The 18,814-nt window shown below is 41.5% G+C and overlaps 1 pseudogene; it reads left to right on the plus strand.

The window, feature by feature from the left end:
• Positions 1-1,097: 1,097 nt before the first annotated feature.
• On the plus strand, positions 1,098-2,015 carry LOC147633215 (calcium-dependent protein kinase 7 pseudogene; annotated as a pseudogene).
• Positions 2,016-18,814: the final 16,799 nt, after the last annotated feature.

Here is an 18,814-nt window from a genome sequence, read left to right on the forward strand (position 1 = left end):
TCGCATACATTCTACCATGAGTTGTAGATGTTCGGATGGTTGATGTGGATTGTGAGGGGATGGAAGAGTCATTTTGTGATTGTGTACTAAATATTATGACGAAAAGAAATTTGCAAATATGTTAGTCTCGAAAAGAAATAATAAATAATGTTACCTTGATTTAATCCCGGGAGCATGCATAAGTGGTCGATAACATGGTCGCTTTGTCGTAAAAGCTATGGGGAAATTTTAATGGTTATTTTTGTGTAATTTTTAGGCTAAAAAGGGAATTTTAGGCAAAAAGAAGTATTTTTGGAAAGCTAAAAGCAATTTGGAATTTCTCAAAAATTTCTGAGAAAGGGAAAATTTACAAAAACTGAGTCGGGGGTCGAGGGCATTGAAAGCCTTTAGAAAAGCTTAAAAGCTTTAAGGTTTTAAAGCCTTGAAAGGTTTATATACTAAAGCTTCAATAAAGACCGTTAGGTGGCCAAATTGCGCAGCTACGAAAAAGTAGTCAAGGATGAGTTTTGTGCGCCCGACGCAAGAAGAGAGGTGAAGCAAAGCAGAGGAGTAAAACAAAGGTGGTTTTGGGGCTTCGAAGATGAGAGAATTGCATCATCGGGGTAGTGATGGATGAGGAAGAGGGTTAGATTTAGGGGAAAGCCACTTGGATTTTTGGGTGGTTTTGAGAAATACAAAGTCCCTCACGGAGAGGGGTCCCTCTGCTTACTACTTCTCGAGAGTTTGTGTTTGAACTTTTGTTTGGGGTCGAAGCTTTATTAGTTTGTTTACAATCTACAAGCACTTCTCTCGAGAGTTTTTGTTTGGAGTCGAAGGTTTGTTAGTTTGGTTACAATTTACAAGGCCTTGGAGAAAGTGTGTAATTTTTGAACGTTGACGATCAGGGAGGGATGATGTTGTCGGTCCGGCGAGTCGCCCATGCGGGCCGCTTGACTCGTCGACAAAAGTCCGACTGCTGTCTGTCTACATATAAAGTACCTCGACTGTGTCTCTGCCATCTTATCCTTTGCGATTCTTCACCTTTCTTTGCCTTCTATAATCGTGTACTTCTTTCTCATACGCTCTCTCTCATCATCTTGCACAGTTTAGGTACGTACATGGAAAGTAACAGCAGCAGCAGCAGCTGCTCCTCCTATGCGCTGGGCCGCCAGTTGGGCGAGGGCGTGGATGGCATTGTGAGGCTGTGCACGCACAAGCGCACGGGCCAGCAGTACGCCTGCAAGTCCGTGCGCAAATCAGGGAGCGCCCTTCGCCATGTGCGCACGAAAGTTGCGACGCTGGAAAGGCTCAAGGGTCATCCCAACGTGGTTCGGCTGGAAGAGAGCTTCGAGGACGAGGAGTGCGTTCACGTGGTGATGGAGCTGTGCGAGGGAGGAGACCTGCTCGAGCATCTCAGGGACAACACCAGCAATGGGCGCCTGCCGGAGTCCCAGGCAGCTGAGGCTTTTGCGGCCATCGTGAGAGGGGTGTCCTTCTGCCACGACCAAGGTGTCATGCACAGGGACCTCAAGCTAGAGAACGTGCTCTTCGCTGATCGAGGAAGAAGTTACTCCCACCTCAAGCTCGCGGACTTCGGCGCCTCTGCTGACTTCTCCCACCGTCGAGTCTTCGACGACGTGGAGGGCACGCCATGCTACCTCGCTCCCGAGATCTCGCTCACCGGCACCCACGACCAGAAGGTGGACGTGTGGAGCTTGGGCGTGCTACTCCACATGTTGCTGTGCGGCTATCCGCCCTTCGACGGGGATACCACCGCGGACATCTTCGAGGCCGTGAAGCGAGGGAGGCTGGATCTGAAGAGGGAGCCCTGGCCGTCCATCTCAGCCCCAGCCAAGGAGCTTATCAAGGGAATGCTGCAGCGGAACCCCTACAGACGGATGAGACTCAGGGACCTGCAGCAGCTGGCTCACCCTTGGCTACAAGATCATGTGCAACAGCATCATACCCAGAGTACAAGTCCAACTAAAAACGCCGGCAACAGCCTGCAACAGGAATGCTTAGCTCTAAGCTGTTAGTTAACGAAGGAATTAGGGGCTGGACACTGAGCACAGTTATTAGGAGCTTCTTGTGGTGCAATATGGGAAGGGAGAACCATTCTTTTTTTTGGGGGGGATAAACCCTTTTAGAGTTCACCTTGCACAAGTTTTGATGTGTAGGCCTGCCCACAACAGAGAAGTGTTGAGTTCTGTCTCTAGGATGGCATACAATGCAGTAATCCAGGGTTTTCTTTTTTGTAAAGTAGTGTATAGGCGACGAATAAATAAATATTCAAGTAAGGTCATTTCGTTGATTATTGATTTCACTGCCGAGAAATAACCCACCCGTGCTCCCCGTCTCTCTCTCTCTCTCTCCCCCTCTAAACACAACCATCATTTTATCTCTCTAATCACAACCATCATGGTAGCTTTTACATACACTTCTTCACTTGTTTTCTTTGTCTTCTATGGTGCTTAACCTATGTTAAAAAACTGATCTTTCATTTTGTGAGGGTTTTGTGTTTACGCCATTATTATAGATTTACTTACATATGGTATAACAACATTAGGTTCTAAACACAACTTCTTTGCACGTTTTATTAACAAACAATTTTTTTGAGAAATGGTTTCCAATAAACCAAACCCACCACAAATCGATGAGAAAACTAAGGTAGAGGGCATAAATTACACTCTCTACATGTTGAAGATGAGTCCAACCCTTGATTTTAAAAAGGGGTAGGAGGGTCCCTAACACTCATGATTAAAGGCAAGGATGAATGAAACTAGTAAGGGATGTTCACATGTGAAATTTTGACCTATTTTACAGATAGTAGTTTCAGAGATAAACCCAAAGTTGGTAGCAAAAGATATGCAAACAAATGATGCCATGTAAAACCATACTATTCTAGAGGCTTGAAGGTGTAGACATGCATATGTGTTATATACGCTCTCAATCATTAGTGGCATTAATGAGAACACCTTGCTAACCATGGCAAAATACCTTTTCTTTGCTTTAGAAATTTGTGATGCTTTGTAGAACCAATACAAGATAGCTAACCCAACAAAAATTTCGATATGAGAACTAACTTCAAGCATAAAAACTTAGAGAAGGAGAGTGTTCAATAATTCTTAACAACAACGGTCATTGATAAGAGTCACAGATATTGGGGATAGATTGTAACAAAAGTGGTATGCCTATCACCAATAAAGATTTGGTAGAAACAAAGACATGGCTAAAACATATGTTAGGGTGTTGGCTTCCAATCATGAGAGTTTGGTGACATCCCTAAATCTAATAATCCACACCTCATGCTTTTAAGGAGGTTAACTTAAAGGAGGAGTTGAGGATGAATGTTCATCACAATGGTGACATCCTTAAATCCAACAAACCACACCTCTTACCTTTTAGGAGTTCAACCTAAAGAATGACTTGAGAATGAACATTCATCACAATAGTGGATATTTTTCCTTTTTTTGGAAAGGCTAAACTGCCAGGTGGTACACCTAACAACCCTTTGACTCCTCTATTGATCCTCCCCCACTGAAACCACTGCCCCATTTTGTCCTCTTCTGTCGGGATTGAGTTCCACTGTAGGAGTTGAATCCTTTGAGCCAAATGCTTCTCCACTACGGGAACTACATGGAAAATGCTGATAAATTTGCTTGGAAAAACATGAATCACCACACTCACCTGTCTGTGGAATCCTTTCACATGGACCTCTGAACCTCCTGAGGCGATGTTGGAGCCACTTTCGTCTTCTTATATGGAAGAGAACCCACTATTGATGCCATTTGAAGCCCAAAAATCCATTTACTCCTTTGATGATGGATGTCATTCTTCCCTAGAAAACTCATGGGTAAATCATGTATGCCTTGCAGAAACAAGAGACTTTAGACTGACTATCTTTACTAGACTGCTAGGATGACTACTATGCTGATGCAAGCCATGTGCTACCCTATATGCTATGGAAGAATGTAAATGAACGGGTTACTCATGCATGCTTAAGGGGAAAACCCTAAGGATGGCCTGCAAGATCTTAAGAAATGGATTTAACTAAGGGGAGGCAACTGTCATGATACTTTACTGAATGACTTAAGGGAAGAACTAAGGTTGGTTACCCTCTGTAACGCTCTGACACCAATGTGACATGTGAGGGATTGATCGTAGTAAAACAACCTTAGGCTTAACTAAACTTCACTTAGAAACACTTAAGAGAATGAGAATGGTTTCAATGCAAATAAAATGTAGCTATATTCAATGCGATGGTTACAATGAAATCTATGAATAGGTCTATGCATGTCCTAAATGAGTATCCTTCTTGAGAAGAGAGAGATATGCTGAATGATGATGATAGCTGACTGTTCCTTTCACCAATGATGAGGTACACCCTTTGGATGTTGGTTTTCCTTTATATAGGATGCAAGAGATGAATTGAATGTTGAATGTTGACCGTATGCTGACTACGCTGCTCATTCCCTTGCTCCTTAGGCTCGAAACGTTGAGAAGGAGATAACTGAAATGAATGATGCGCTTTTCTACATATATGGAATGATGTTGGTGAGCCAAGCTTATGGTGTCTACATGCATGTCTAGATCTTCACAACTTCATATATGCCCCATAGCTGTTGGCTGATTGGTTCCCCATGCCCTAACCTAATGTGATGCATGTCCTAAATGTTGTTGATGCCTTGTGTATTGTTGTAGGTGCTGCAACAATAGCACCATACAATGTTGCACATGCTATAACTACTCTGATCTAAGCTTGTTAACATTAATTTAACTACTTGGTAAATGTTGGATTAATGCTTGAATGCCTAGAATGCCATGTCACCTATACACCAACTAGGTGTGCACGTGACATTGACCAGGTCTGGTCGGCTAGCAAAAAAATAGGCCCTCTTGGCTAGCAAGCTACTACAACCAACCATGGAAAAGACTACAGAACCCCCTCATGGAGCAAAACTGGGAAAAATGGACAATGAGGAAAAAATGAAGAAACTCCTACACAGGCACACCCACAATAATGGCCGTCACTCCCTACTACAACTGAGTAATATGTACAGACAAGAGATAACTACTAACATCCCCTCTTAGCTCGTGGATGTGGAACGAATCCTAGTGAGCTAGAGTGCTGACAGAGAATCCGCTGAGGTAGAAGCTTCATGAAGAGGTCTGTCGTATTGTCCTTCATTGAACAAAAGACTAGCAAGATGTCACCAACCAAAATGTTCTCTCTAAAGGTATAGACTTTTCGGTAAGAAGATTTTGGCTGAGGCGGAGCAATATTAGAGCCTTGTAGTTGTTGATGCCTTCATGTATCCTGCCTATGAATTGATTATGACCTAGAATAAGGTATTGTAACTTAACAAAGTTGTGATTTGGAATGCAATACCACCATCAAGGTTGTTGAGTGGCAAAGACAGCCAAGTGAGGTTACTGATCCTAGCTATGGTATCGAGCAAAGGCCCATTGAGTGCATTTGCCCCTAGATCTAGTGCTTGCAACAATAAGGTCAATGAGCCCAAGGTGCTTGGTATAGTGCTAGTCAAGTTGTTTTGTTATAAGTACAAGGATCGGAGGCTTTCGCAAGCTCCAATCTCAATGGGACTGCTTCCAATTATGCGGTTTCCAAAAGAAAAAAAAATAAGCCAAGCTCTTGAATACTATGATATCCAGCAATAAGGTGCCATTAAGCTGATTCACTTGAAGCTGTAGTGTCACAAGGTTGGTGGAGTTGTACAGGGAGGTGGGAATGGGGCCATTTAGAGAGTTCAAGAAGAGCCTTAGATCGGTGAGAAGTTTCACATTCCCAATTTCTAAGCAGATATAGCCTTCTAGCTTGTTTTGATCAAGGTAGAGGGCAGAGAGACTGCAACAATTTCTAAGTGGGGGGAATGGTGGTTGTTAGATTGTTGTCATTCATAAGTAGATCTATAAGGTTAGTGAGCTTTCCCAACTCTGGGGGTATGGGATTGCTAAGATCATTACGAGAGAGGAGAATGTGACAGAAAAAGTATGAAGGACCAAATGTATGAGAGATCATAGCAAAACAACACACTGGTATGAAATGGGTGAGTGAGTGTATATATGATGGTGAGTGAAAATATGTACAAGAGGTCCTCTAATGTGAGGAGACTCTGAGTAGAAGACCAATGCGGAAGCAGAGATGATGTCAGAGTTCAAGCACAGTCAATGAATGAAGGCTCGCATTGATGTGAGGCAAAGGCACTCCGTGAGGTGGTCAGTGTCAAAGGCTCGCGTCAGTGGATGCAGAGGAATTTCAAGGTGGTAGTGGGCAGAGGAAGATGAAGTGATGAGATACAGATGTTGATGCAACCTCTAGTGATAAGGGTGCTAAACTCTAGTGATAAGGGTGTTGTGGTACCTAAAAAGAGTAGAGAGGGCTGCCATCTCGAGTGGTGCAAGCTTTGGTGACAAGGGTGCTATAATACCTAAGGGGTGGTAAGGAGCAGAGATGGCTACTGTCCCGATGATGTGAGATGGTAAGCAGAGATGGCTGCTATCCCGAGAGGTAAACTGTTTAAGAAAAATGATGATATGTTGTAGAAGAGAGTGGGATGTTGTCCCAAGATGTGTACTGATGCTAAAACGCTGATGTGTTGTACGATAGCATAGAGTGGGTTGTTGTTCCAAAAGAGTGAACTGAAGATAAAATGCTAATGTGCTGAAGTGTAGCAGAGAGGGCTGTTGTCCCATGAGCTAATGTAAAACAATAGTATGCTCTATGTAGTAGAGAGGGATGTTGTCCCATGAACTGATATGAAATGATGGTATGCTCTATGTAGCAGAGAGGGCTACTATCCCATGAGAGGGCTACTATCCCATGAGATGTTGTCCCATGAACTGATATGAAATGATGGTATGCTCTATGTAGCAGAGAGGGCTACTATCCCATGAGAGGGCTACTATCCCATGAGATGTTGTCCCATGCTCTATGTAACAGAGAGAGCTACTATCCCATGAGATGTTGTCCCATGAACTGATATGAAATGATGGTATGCTCTATGTAGCAGAGAGGGCTACTATCGCATGAGATGATGTGAAACACTGGTGTGCTAGAGCTGATAGTAGCCGATGATGATGAAGCAGATGATATGTAGGCAAAGGGATCTTGTCCCATGAACTGATATGAAATGATAGTATGCTCTATGTATCAGAGAGGGCTACTATCCCATGAGATGATGTGAAACACTGGTGTGCTAGAGCTGATAGTAGCCAATGATGATGAAGCAGATGATATGTAGGCACCGACAACATAGCAACAGATAATCACATGGTACCTGATATGGTCAATGGAGTGGTACAATGTGATGAATGATGAGGATATCCTATATAGCTACACTTCAGCACATTAGCATTTTATCTTCAGTTCACTCTTTTGGAACAACAACCCACTCTATGCTGTTGTACAACACATCAACGTTTTAGCATCAGTACACATCTTGGGACAACATCCCACTCTCTTCTACAACATATCATCATTTTTCTTAAACAGTTTACCTCTCGGGATAGCAACCATCTCTGCTCACCATCTCACATACCACCCCTCAGGTATTGTAGCACCCTTGTCACCAAAGCTTGCACCACTCGGGATGGCAGCCCTCTCTGCTCTTTTTAGGTACCAGAACACCTTATCACTAGAGTTTAGCACCCTTATCACTAGAGTTTGCATCAACATCTATATCATCCTCACTTCATCTTCCTCTGCCCACTACCACCTTGAAATTCCTCTACATCCACCGATGCGAGCCTTCGACGCCGACCATCTCACGGAGTGCCTTTGCCTCACATCAATGCGAGCCTTCGTTCATTGACCGTGCTTCAACTCTGACATCATCTCTGCTTCTGCAATGGTCTTCTACTCAGAGTCTCCTCACATTAGAGGACCTCTAGTACATATTTTCACTCACCATCATATATACACTCACTCACCCATTTCATGCTGTGTTGTTTTGCTATGATCTCTCATACATTTGGTCCTGTCGTCCTTTGTCCCTCACATTCTCCTCTCTCGTAATGATCTTAGCAATCCCATACCCCCAGAGTTGGGAAAGTTCACTAACCTTATAGATCTACTTATGAATGACAACAATCTAACAACCACCATTCCCCCCACTTAGAAATTGGTGCAGTCTCCCTGCCCTCTACCTTGATCAAAACAAGCTAGAAGGCTATATCTCCTTAGAAATTGGGAACGTGAAACTTCTCACCGATCTAAGGCTCTTCTTGAACGCTTTAAATGGCCCCATTCCCACCTCCTTGTACAACTCCACCAACCTTGTGACACTATAGCTTCAAGTGAATTAGCTTAATGGCACCTTATTGCAGGATATCATAGTATTCAAGATCTTGGCTTATTTTTTTGCTTTTGGAAACCGCATAATTGGAAGCATTCCCATTGAGATTGGAGCTTGCGAAAGCCTCGGATCCTTGTACTTATATAACAAAACAACTTGACTACCACTATACCAAGCACCTTGGGCTCATTGACCTTATTGCAAGCACTAGATCTAGGGGCAAATGCACTCAGTGGGCCTTTGCTCGATACCACAGCTAGGATCAGTAACCTCACTTGGCTGTCTTTGCCACTCAACAACCTTGATGGTGGTATTGCATTCCAAATCACAACTTTGTCTAAGTTACACTACCTTATTCCAGGTCATAATCAATTCATATGCAAGATACATGAAGGCATCAACAACTACAAGGCTCTAATATTGCTCTGCCTCAGTCAAAATCTTCTTACCGAAACTATACCTTTAGAGAGAAGATTTTCGTTGGTGACATCTTGCTAGTCTTTTGTTTAATGAAGGACAATATGGCGGACCTCTTCATGAAGCTTCTACCTCAGCGGATTCTCACTCCAGCTCACTAGGATTGGTTCCACATCCATGAGCTAAGAGGGGATGTTAGCAGTTATCTCTTGTCTGTACATATTACTCAGTTGTAGTAGGGAGTGGTGGCCATTATTGTGGGTGTGCCTGCCCGTGTAGGAGTTTCTTCATTTTTTCCTCATTGTCCATTTTTCCTAGTTTTGCTCCATGTGGGGGTTCTATAGTCTTTTCCCTGGTTGGTTGTAGTAGATTGCTAGCCAAGAGCGCCTGTTTTTTTGCTAGCCGACCAGACCTAGTCAATGTCACGTGCACACCTAGTTGGTGTATTATAGGTGACATGGCATTCTAGGCATTCAAGCATTAATCCAACATTTACCAAGCAGTTAAATTAATGTTAACAAGCTTAAATCACAGTAGTTATAGCATGTGCAACATTGTATGGTGCTATTGTTACAGCACCTACTACAATACACAAGGAATCAACAACATTTAGGACATGCATCACATTAGGTTAGGGCATGGGGAACCAATCAACCAACAGCTATGGGGCATATATGAAGTTGTGAAGATCTAGACATGCATGTAGACAGCATAAGCTTGGCTCACCATAGCATCATTGCATATATATAGAAAAGCACATCATTCATTTCAGTTATCTCCTTCTTCTCAACGTTTGGAGCCTAAGGAGCAAATGAATGAGCAGCATAGTCAATGTTGGAAAAGCTACATATCACCGTAATATTATCCACTCTAGATTCTTCTTCTACCTTTGGTATTTAATGGGCTAAGATGTAATATATCCCATATTTTGTTCCATTTAGTTAATCATAAAAATTCATCATATTTATCAAATATTCAAAAATAATAGCACCTGACCAGATCTAACAAATTACTTCACACTTTATAAGAAAGAAGAGATTTATCCAATATCTATGATTGTTTCGAAGTCTAATCAATCCAAAAATAATAATAATCGCTAGTACAATTATGCAAATCTAGAGAGTTAATCACCAATTAGGGCTTTCTCTGATGCTCATCCACCCAACCTCCACACTTAATGTCACAGCTATCTCGGGTATGCCTCCTTCTCGATCTCGTACTCTCTGGGTTCTACCACATGGTTTCTAGAGGGCTTCAATCTTGTTCTCTATCCGGCGGGTAAATAGTACGAGTCGGCCCAAATCGCAAAAAGTCTCTGAGCAAAATCTCCCTCTCTCTCTCTCTCTTCCTGCATAGAACCACATCAAGGCTTTAAAAATATAGCCCACAAAAATTTTGTTTGATTAACATGTACGAAAAAGATAAAGATAGTTTTTTTTTCTAAAAACACATTCTTTAACCAAAATAGAGATGATATGTAAAAAAAACACTCGAAAGTGGTGTCGAATTTGTTTTACAAAATATCGGCCAAACCATGAGGAATCTCCAAATGGTCTGAACACAGACTTTGTTCCTCTTATTATGACCTATCTTTCTTTAGTTCTTGTCTCTAACAATAAAGTTAACTACCCCCTTATACAAAGCTGTTACTAGGCACATTTTACTTTCCTTCATAGTTCTAGGGAAGTACAAGGTTAAGAACATGGACGTCTACTTGACTCCATTAGTTGATGAGCTACAGACGTTATGGATGGTATCCAAGTTCATGATGCATCTAAGGGTTTTGGATATAGGGATGCAACAGTGTGAGGAATACTTATGTGGACCATGCATGATTGGCTGAGCTCTATGGAGAGTGCTTTGGTAAGTTAATTATTCTAAAATTTCTTGATCTCATTTAATTTTACAATTTTAATCATTTTGTATTATTTGCATATCTCATCATAATGATTAGCATGTTTAGCAAGGCTTTCAATATCTGGTTATGTGGGCCTAGATTAGAGACTTGGTACTCAATAGCTTTGAAGAAGGTTGTCTACGAAGGCCACAAAAAGTATCTCCCCGACAACCATGAGTTGCGAGAGAGAGATTTCTAGGGAGGCCTCCTCGTGTGCTAAAGCCAAGTGATTGGAGGAGGGAATGGGAAGTGGATCCAAGTTGTTCACCCCCAGAATGAAAAGGCTATCCATCTTGCATCTACTCCCATACTGGATTGATCTTTTAGTCAATCATCATCTTGACCCTATGCACATTTTCAAGAACATAGCCGATATGCTTTGGAAAACCATCACAGGTGCTAAAGAGAGTAAGGCACAAAGGGATGATCTACAAGAGGTGGATCGCATGTGCAACACTTATGGGCACGGAGCAGACCTGATGGGAAAGTGATTCTCCCTAGAGTATCTTGGGTCTTAACCAAAGAAGAGTAGCGGCATGTAAAGAAGTGCATAAGTGAGTTTCGTACTCCCACTAGTTGTATGCATTACTTCAAGGGATCATTCACAAAGGATGAAGAGCTTAGTGGCTTGAAGTCTCATGACTGGCACAAATCTTATAGTTTATGCTGCCAATAGCCATTAAGGATTGCCTTGGTGAAGACATAAGAGCGACAATATACAAGATTACAACAGTGGTATGATGGATATCAAAGAAGGAGATTATAAGAAATACGTTGGAAGCAACTCGTCTAAACTCCATTGAAGCATTTACAATGGCGAAGAAATTCTTTCCAACAAGTTTCTTGACCATTCAATTGTACCTACTTGTTCATGTGGTTAACAAGGTTGCTATAGGAGGTGTTGTTCATAGTCGATGGATGTTTTTCCTCAAGATATTTATGAAGACATTGAAAGGTTTTGTTCAGTGGGATGGCTTGAATCTCTTGTATACATAACATAATTTCTTAGTACGTCAAACCCTGATATGCCACCATTGTGGACACAAGAAGAGGATGATCAGCTTGTTGGGGAAGATCCTCAAGGGGACAAGGGCTTTAGAGAACAATGGATATGGCATTGCGAAAGAAGATTAATAAATTTTGCATCCTCAACTTAAGTGCTATGCAGAAATGGATCGAGAGATATAGGGTCGCAAAGAAGGAAAGAGACCGAGATCGTTTGAATTTTAGAAAGAGTCGAACAACTAGAGCATTGCCATAACCAGATTCATTTTCTCAACTTCCAGAATTTCGTTCTAGTAGATGTCTTCAACAAATCATGCAACAAGAAAAATACAGTGGTGACGTTATAAGCGACGAGGAGGAGGAGGAGCTTGCATATGGTTGTGATTACCATGTAAGTGAGTTTTTATATGTACACAAGAAACCGTAAGACATAGTCTTGTATATAAGTTTTTGTTCTTGATACAATTTCATGATCTTCTTTTGCTTGCAATATCACAAATTGGTGCACTTTGGTCATGCGGTCGTCTCTTTTGAGTGGAGCAAATAGATAAGAAGAGAACAACATTTGATTGCAGTGTCAACACAAATTTCATGCAAGAAAGTCGTTCTAGTGCAAGTGATCTAAGTTGTGAAGTTGGCATGCTTGATTACTGTGGAACGATACAACACGTTATCAAGGAACTGGGTTCAGAAAGTTTTCTATGTTCATTTTTGATGTGAAGTGGTTCAAGGTAGTGACTTAAGGACCACAAGCAACCATGCACAGAGATAAGAGCGGATTTATTCAAGTAGGCTCCACAAGGATATGGACAAACCAAAGGGACACATTTGTGCTACCAGAGCATTGTCAGTAGGTTGTCTTCAAGGTGGACCCGAGAGATCATACATGGTTGTTTGTAATGCAAATCGATCCACAAAGTAAACAATATTTGAAGATATGGAAATTTCAAATGAAGTAGAGGTTGAGGAACCCACTCAAGAAGTACAAGAAATAGATATTGATCGAGTTGAACAACTAGAAGAAGGATCAAATGAAGGTATAGTAATTCAACAATTACTAGCACTTGAACCAGAAGCAAACACAATAACTAATCCAGAATTCGAAGAAGAGAACGAAGAACAACTTTCAACACAACCACCTCTAATGCTTGAAATAGAAGAGGACGATTCATGGCGTGTAAACCGTCAAATACCAAGTGTCAAAAATGAGTCATCTTGTAGTAGTGTAACTAATCATCATGGGCTAGTATGAACATAAGATGGAATCAAGGATGGATAGGTGGCGAGGGCATGATCAGGTAGCCATTAAGAATCTTTGATGGGGTGGCCTTTATACTTGATTAAATATCTAATGGTAAATATTATCTTTGCTTATTATTGTTGTTGAAAGTTCTTAAAAAAAAGGTTAATAATTCAAAAATGTATTCAAGAAAAGAATGTATAAGTATTATGAATTAGTTTGATGCTATAATGATATGTGAAAAGAAAATTGGAGTAAAAGAGTTGTCATCTCAAATGTGTGGTTGATGTGCTACAAAATAAAGTGTGATTCTATAATCTTTGAAAGACATGTGTATGCATCGCGATAAATATCTTTTTAGGGGGTGGGGGGTAAGTGAGATTGAAGGAAATGTAAGTGAGAAAAAAAGGGTTCATGGGCTATACTTGACAAAATTGAATATTAGGAGGAAATATGTGAGTGTTTCCAATGGCGATTATGACAAAACATGCTTCATGATCGTTCGTCCAGATCTTTGACCATTTGTCTTCAAGTTTGTCATTAAATATGTGTAACAATATGGAGAGACGGAAAACTCTCTCTCTTGTAGCAAGAGGAGTACGATCCACACTAAGCTCAATCCAATGGGATTTGCATCCCTTTCGGAGCTAGGGATTCGACCCGTACCGGTGCACAAGAGCTTATCCACAAATGGAGAGAATGCTCATGGCTACCATCACTTGACACTAGACTAAGCATACACACAAGCTCAACTTGTCCTCATTCCTACACACCCATTCATTCACAAATACAAGCAAGAGGAATACAATCACTATGCACTCAAGCAAAGAGAAAGACCTCACTCCACTCCTATCTTCCTACAAGCATGCATACATTCAAGCATCAAGCTTCCATGAAAGCTTCAAATCAATCCATGTACTCAAAAATGAAATACTAAAAGCATGCATAAGAGTAAAATGATTAGAGAAGAGGATGAGAAAGACTCATGACATTGCTAATGATTCAATGAAGAGATTTACCTCATACAATGATGTAGATGGGGTGAGAGAAGAGTCTTCACCTCTATGGAGAAGAGGGAGAGTAGGTCTCTCAAAGGAGCTCTTACATGAACTAAGCCCAAAAGTGTCTAAAGCTCTCAAATGAGCCACCTTTTATACAAAAATTCTAGGACTCCCATAAGTTCCCATGTGGGATTATTATCAAACCCTCTCCCACATTCATCTACAAAGTGGAACTCTTTTCAAGAGCCCTAAGTATCGTTTTTGTTGCATCCTGGTATTGATCTTCATTTGCAAGCAACACTCCCCCCTTCCTATTTTGCGCACGTCCTCGAGCGCGGTAGTAGCAAGAGCTGCAACAAAAAAAACAATTGATACAAGTAAAGTCCTTTATTGATAAAAAGAAAAGAAAAGAAAAATCAGCAATAATAATTACACGCGTGAGCATACAAGTGCAAGGCTGATTAAAGTTTTAATGAGTACTAAAAGAGGTGAGTAAAAACTAGTCAAAGTGAGACTTAGGTAGTAGATAATGCTATGCAAAGGCAAGTGTCTTTGTACACCTCCGGTTACGACCGCAGTCTCAATGTCCTATCAGTATGTAAGTTACTCCTAAGTGGCAACCCTACTCCTAAGTATGAGCAAAGGTGATTGGAGCTCTCTCTTGTTGTTTTTTTTTTTTTTTTTTTGATATGTGTGTAGAAGGTGATAAAGATTAAGGTTCTATCCCCATGAGACCCGAGCAATGGCCAAGAGACCTCCGCCAAGAGAATCTAAAGACCGCTAAGTATCTCAAGGGCGACAGACCCTTTTTCTTTCTTTTATGACCTAAGGAGTACCCCTTGAAGATGAGGGCATCGGTCTTGAGGGCCCATAGTGTACCCCCGAGTCCTACCAACATCTATCAAGGCGATAGATTCCTCAAAGGTCTTCTTCTGAAGCTTCTAGACATCAGTGTTCACCCCATGGAAACCAAGGCATCGGCCCCAAGGTGCTGAGACATCCCCAGGTCCTACCAAGCACTTCGCATGGCGGTAGACACTTCATGTCGCAATTCACCTTGTATATATATTTTTGTAGGGTATATTTTTGTAAATTTTTATTTCTCCTAGCACCTAGCTCATATCTAAGAGGTAACTACCACTAGGGATAACTAATATACCTTGAAGACATAAGTACTTGGCATACTCCCTTGGTATATATCCTACACTTTCTTTGGATAGACATATCTTTTACTAAGTCTTCTAAGACTCTAGAATTCACTCACCATATTTTAACTACAAATCAAAAACTCAAACCAGCCAATATTGTGTACATGCAAACCATATATTCGAAAGATAAGAGCACTTAAAGAAATAAAGATTAAGATTTGCATACACCTGTTGTAGTGCCCATTTGATGTTGTTCGTTTGCCTTGAATAATTACTGATTTTGGTGCAGATTGTTCCTCCTTGATCTTTGTAGGCGTAGCATGTCTCCCCCCTTCCTAATTTGTGTGCAAGGTAGGTGGACTAGTGGGGCATGTTTGATGCTCTTGTTTTAGCGAGGATCTCTGCAAAATTTTTATTAACAAACACAAAAAAAGAAAAGAAAAAAAAATAAAATAAAAAAAATAAAATTTGCTATTGGTGCCAAACACCGAATATAGCCGAGGGGAAAAACCCAGTGGGAGAAAAGTGCCCTGGCTTGTCGATCTTATTGTGGAGTCGTTGAACTTACCCTTGCGCTGGTGGTGGAGATTATCTCAAAAAGAACATAATCCTTTAAAGGCGTAAGGCACCACACTATTCAAACATTGATCTACCAAAGAGCTTCATTTGTAGTGCTAATGCCTTATCTTTGGTTTTAGGTATGTCCTTCTTGGGTGGGAATTTTATCAATTGTCGAGGAATTTGAGCAAGATAAGAGGATTTAGGCTTTTGAAATGCTAGAATCTATGCTCAAATGAGACTCCTTTGGAGTTGGATGAGTCTTAGGTACACCAGTTGATGATGGAATTGTGTAACATGGAGAAATAGGGACAACAGGTGTCTCAATACATGTTTTAGGAAGATCAACACAAGTTGTTTTGTAGGTGCTATCACAGCCACCTTTCCTATCTTGAAGAGTTTGTGTTGATTTCTTTTGCACCCACTGATATGGAAACCCAAGGGTGGCTTTTGGAATCTTTCTGATACAATCTTTTACCCCTAGCAAAGCATGGCATTTTGGAAGCCAAATTGCTGTTGCACCCTCATAATAGCCTTGTGCTTTGAGCACATGTTTTGGGACCCATCGATTAACAATCCGAGGTTTGGGCTTGGAAATGATGTGCTTCTTAAGAGTCTTAGCAACTGGACTAGATGGTACCAGTTTGTACGCAGCTTTGGGTAGCCACATTGATGAATCCTTCTTGCCTGGCCTTCTTTGAGCAGCAACTAGAGTAGTTGGAACATACCAGCCATGGCCCTCACTTGAGTACTCATCAATTATCCACATCATTTGTTTTGGAGATTGTGTCTCTTTCTTATCAGCATCATTAACAGATTTGAGTGTTAAATTCTCAACTGAGACTTCCTCGACATGCATAGCTGTTGTGGATGCATTCCTATAGTACAAATCATCTCGAAGGTTATGTGGTTGTACCATTCGTATAGGTATAATGTCATATCCATCTGAGTCACAGAATTGAATTGGCTTCGGTAGAGCACATGTTGATAATGTTGCAAGGACATGACTCCATTCTAATGGATCAATTAAATGCTCAGGGAAGGGTTGTGGAATGTATGCCTCGTCAGATACACTTCGATTACCCTTAAGTCTCTCAGTGTTGAAATCCCTACATGAGGCTCCACACATCCATAGATCTTCTCGCCCATCTGACAATGTAACTCTTGAGCCCTCAGATGAAGCAGAATCAAACTCATCTATTGGAGACCTTGTTACATCACGATATGAGTGATTCCTTAGGTTGACCCTTGTGATGACAGAATCATGTCGGAGGTACAAATAATTGTATCCCCAATCTTGAATCATTTGAAATTGTCGCATGAATGGTCTACCAAATATCACTTCATAGTTTGGATGTTTTCCAAAATCCACTACTGCAAAGGTATGCTCATATTCAATCCCACATGTGGTGACCAATATGTTCTCAAGCAGCCCAAGGGGATGTTCTAAGCTTCCATCTGCTAGCTGCAAGCGCATCCTTGTACTCCTAATAGCTGGTTTGCCCCACTTTTCCCAAATGGACCTTGTCACAATGCCCACTCCTGCACCACTATCAAGTATTGCAGTTGAAGATACTTTTCGCACTTCTAATGGGAGGGTAGCATTTCCCTGATCGTCTTCACAAAATTTTCCTACTTTGTTGATAGGAACTGGCATTACATGCTTTGTCTCAGGGTGTATAGTACACTCATGGTGACCCTTTTGTAGCAATACCTGCTCTGACAAACATGTGGCAATATCATTCCACAACTCAGGTTTAATCTTTATCAAATCAAGCAAAGGTAAGGTACAAGCCACTGGTGCTGACAAAATAGCCTGCACCATACTCATATCCTTCTCCTTTGTCAACCTTTTATGCATGGAGGGTATCCTCAAGGTTTGAGAACAGTTCTCATATTCTCCCAGATAGGACGGTAAGGTTTTCATTGTATGCTTACTTCTAGGAGAAACCATTGTTTGACCTTCCTCCTGGATGCTTGGGCGTCCAAAGTTGTTTTCCGTGTCTCTGGTAAAATCCACCTCAGAGAATGGAGGCGAACTAACAGAAGACATGTTCTCATTTATTTTCTCATTTAGCGGCCCACATGTCATTTGCCATGTCCTCATTAGCATCAATAATTTCATCATTGCATGGGAAGACAAGGCTAGGTGATGGTAGACTTTCTTCTTTCAATGGAGTGTCACTTGGTGCCGATCTTTCGCTTTGAGCTTGTGAAATGAATTCACTTTTCATTTCTCTACTTGATGACACTTCCGGTATGGTTTCTAATGTTGGCTTAAGAGAGGCTGGGCCACGAGGAATAGGTGGTGGTGGTCCCTCAAGTATTGACTGAGCTTCCCTAATGAGTTGCTGATGTACAGCTAAATTGATCTTCTCCTCACGAGGGTTTGGGTATTCTTGAAGCTTTTTGGGTAGCTCAGATAAAGCTGCAATGCGACTTCTATGAGCATCAATGATGGCCTCTAGAGTCTCATTTACTTTATCCACAAAAACAGAACCCCCAGAACTAACCTCAGTCGTACTAGCCTCATCTTGTTTAGCACTAGGCTCAGGTTGAGGTTGATGTTCCTCACGCACTTCCTGGGATGTAAAAGTTTTATCCCGTATGTTTTGTTTAGAGGTCTCCTGAGAACTAGTCGATGTACTTTTAGTTTGTTTGTTTCGGTTCTTCTTTCTCCTAGTGGTTTTTTTTCTATTGGACTGTAGGGTCTTGTCCACTAGATTTGTCTTTGCGTCCCTAGTTCGAGGTGTCTCATCAGTCTGTATTTCAGCGTTTCGTGTCTGTGATCGAGTCATGACTCTAAGTGGTACGACATCCTCATTCTCAGATGAAGGTGGCGATGGAACTGTACCTACAAGGTTGAGTGAAACCTTTGGTTGAGAGGTGCCTTCCTCATGTGGTTTCAACAGACAATCCTTCGGGAAGTGTTCGACACAACACCCCAGACAATATCTCTCTATTGGTGGAAATTGTTGCACTGTTGTATTGGACCTAGATGCTTGCCTTGAGCGATGTGGACAATCACGAGCCCAATGGGGTTCTCCACACTCATAACAGGGGCCCATTGGTTTGGCCTCTACTTTCCTTGGCTGCCATTGACCTGAGGGGCCTGGAGTCCTAGGTTGGTAGCCGCCTAGCAACATTAAAGAGCTTTGTTCCCCTGGTTGAGTCTCCACCAGTGCTTGGTTTGGGTATATGGGACTTTCAAAGATATTATCCTTGGATGAATATGATGCGTATTCTTCCTCCAC

This window comes from Cibotium barometz, chromosome 12 (genome assembly GCF_041138505.1).
Source record: "Cibotium barometz isolate CiBa-2024 chromosome 12, ASM4113850v1, whole genome shotgun sequence".
Taxonomy (NCBI): Eukaryota; Viridiplantae; Streptophyta; class Polypodiopsida; order Cyatheales; family Cibotiaceae; genus Cibotium; species Cibotium barometz.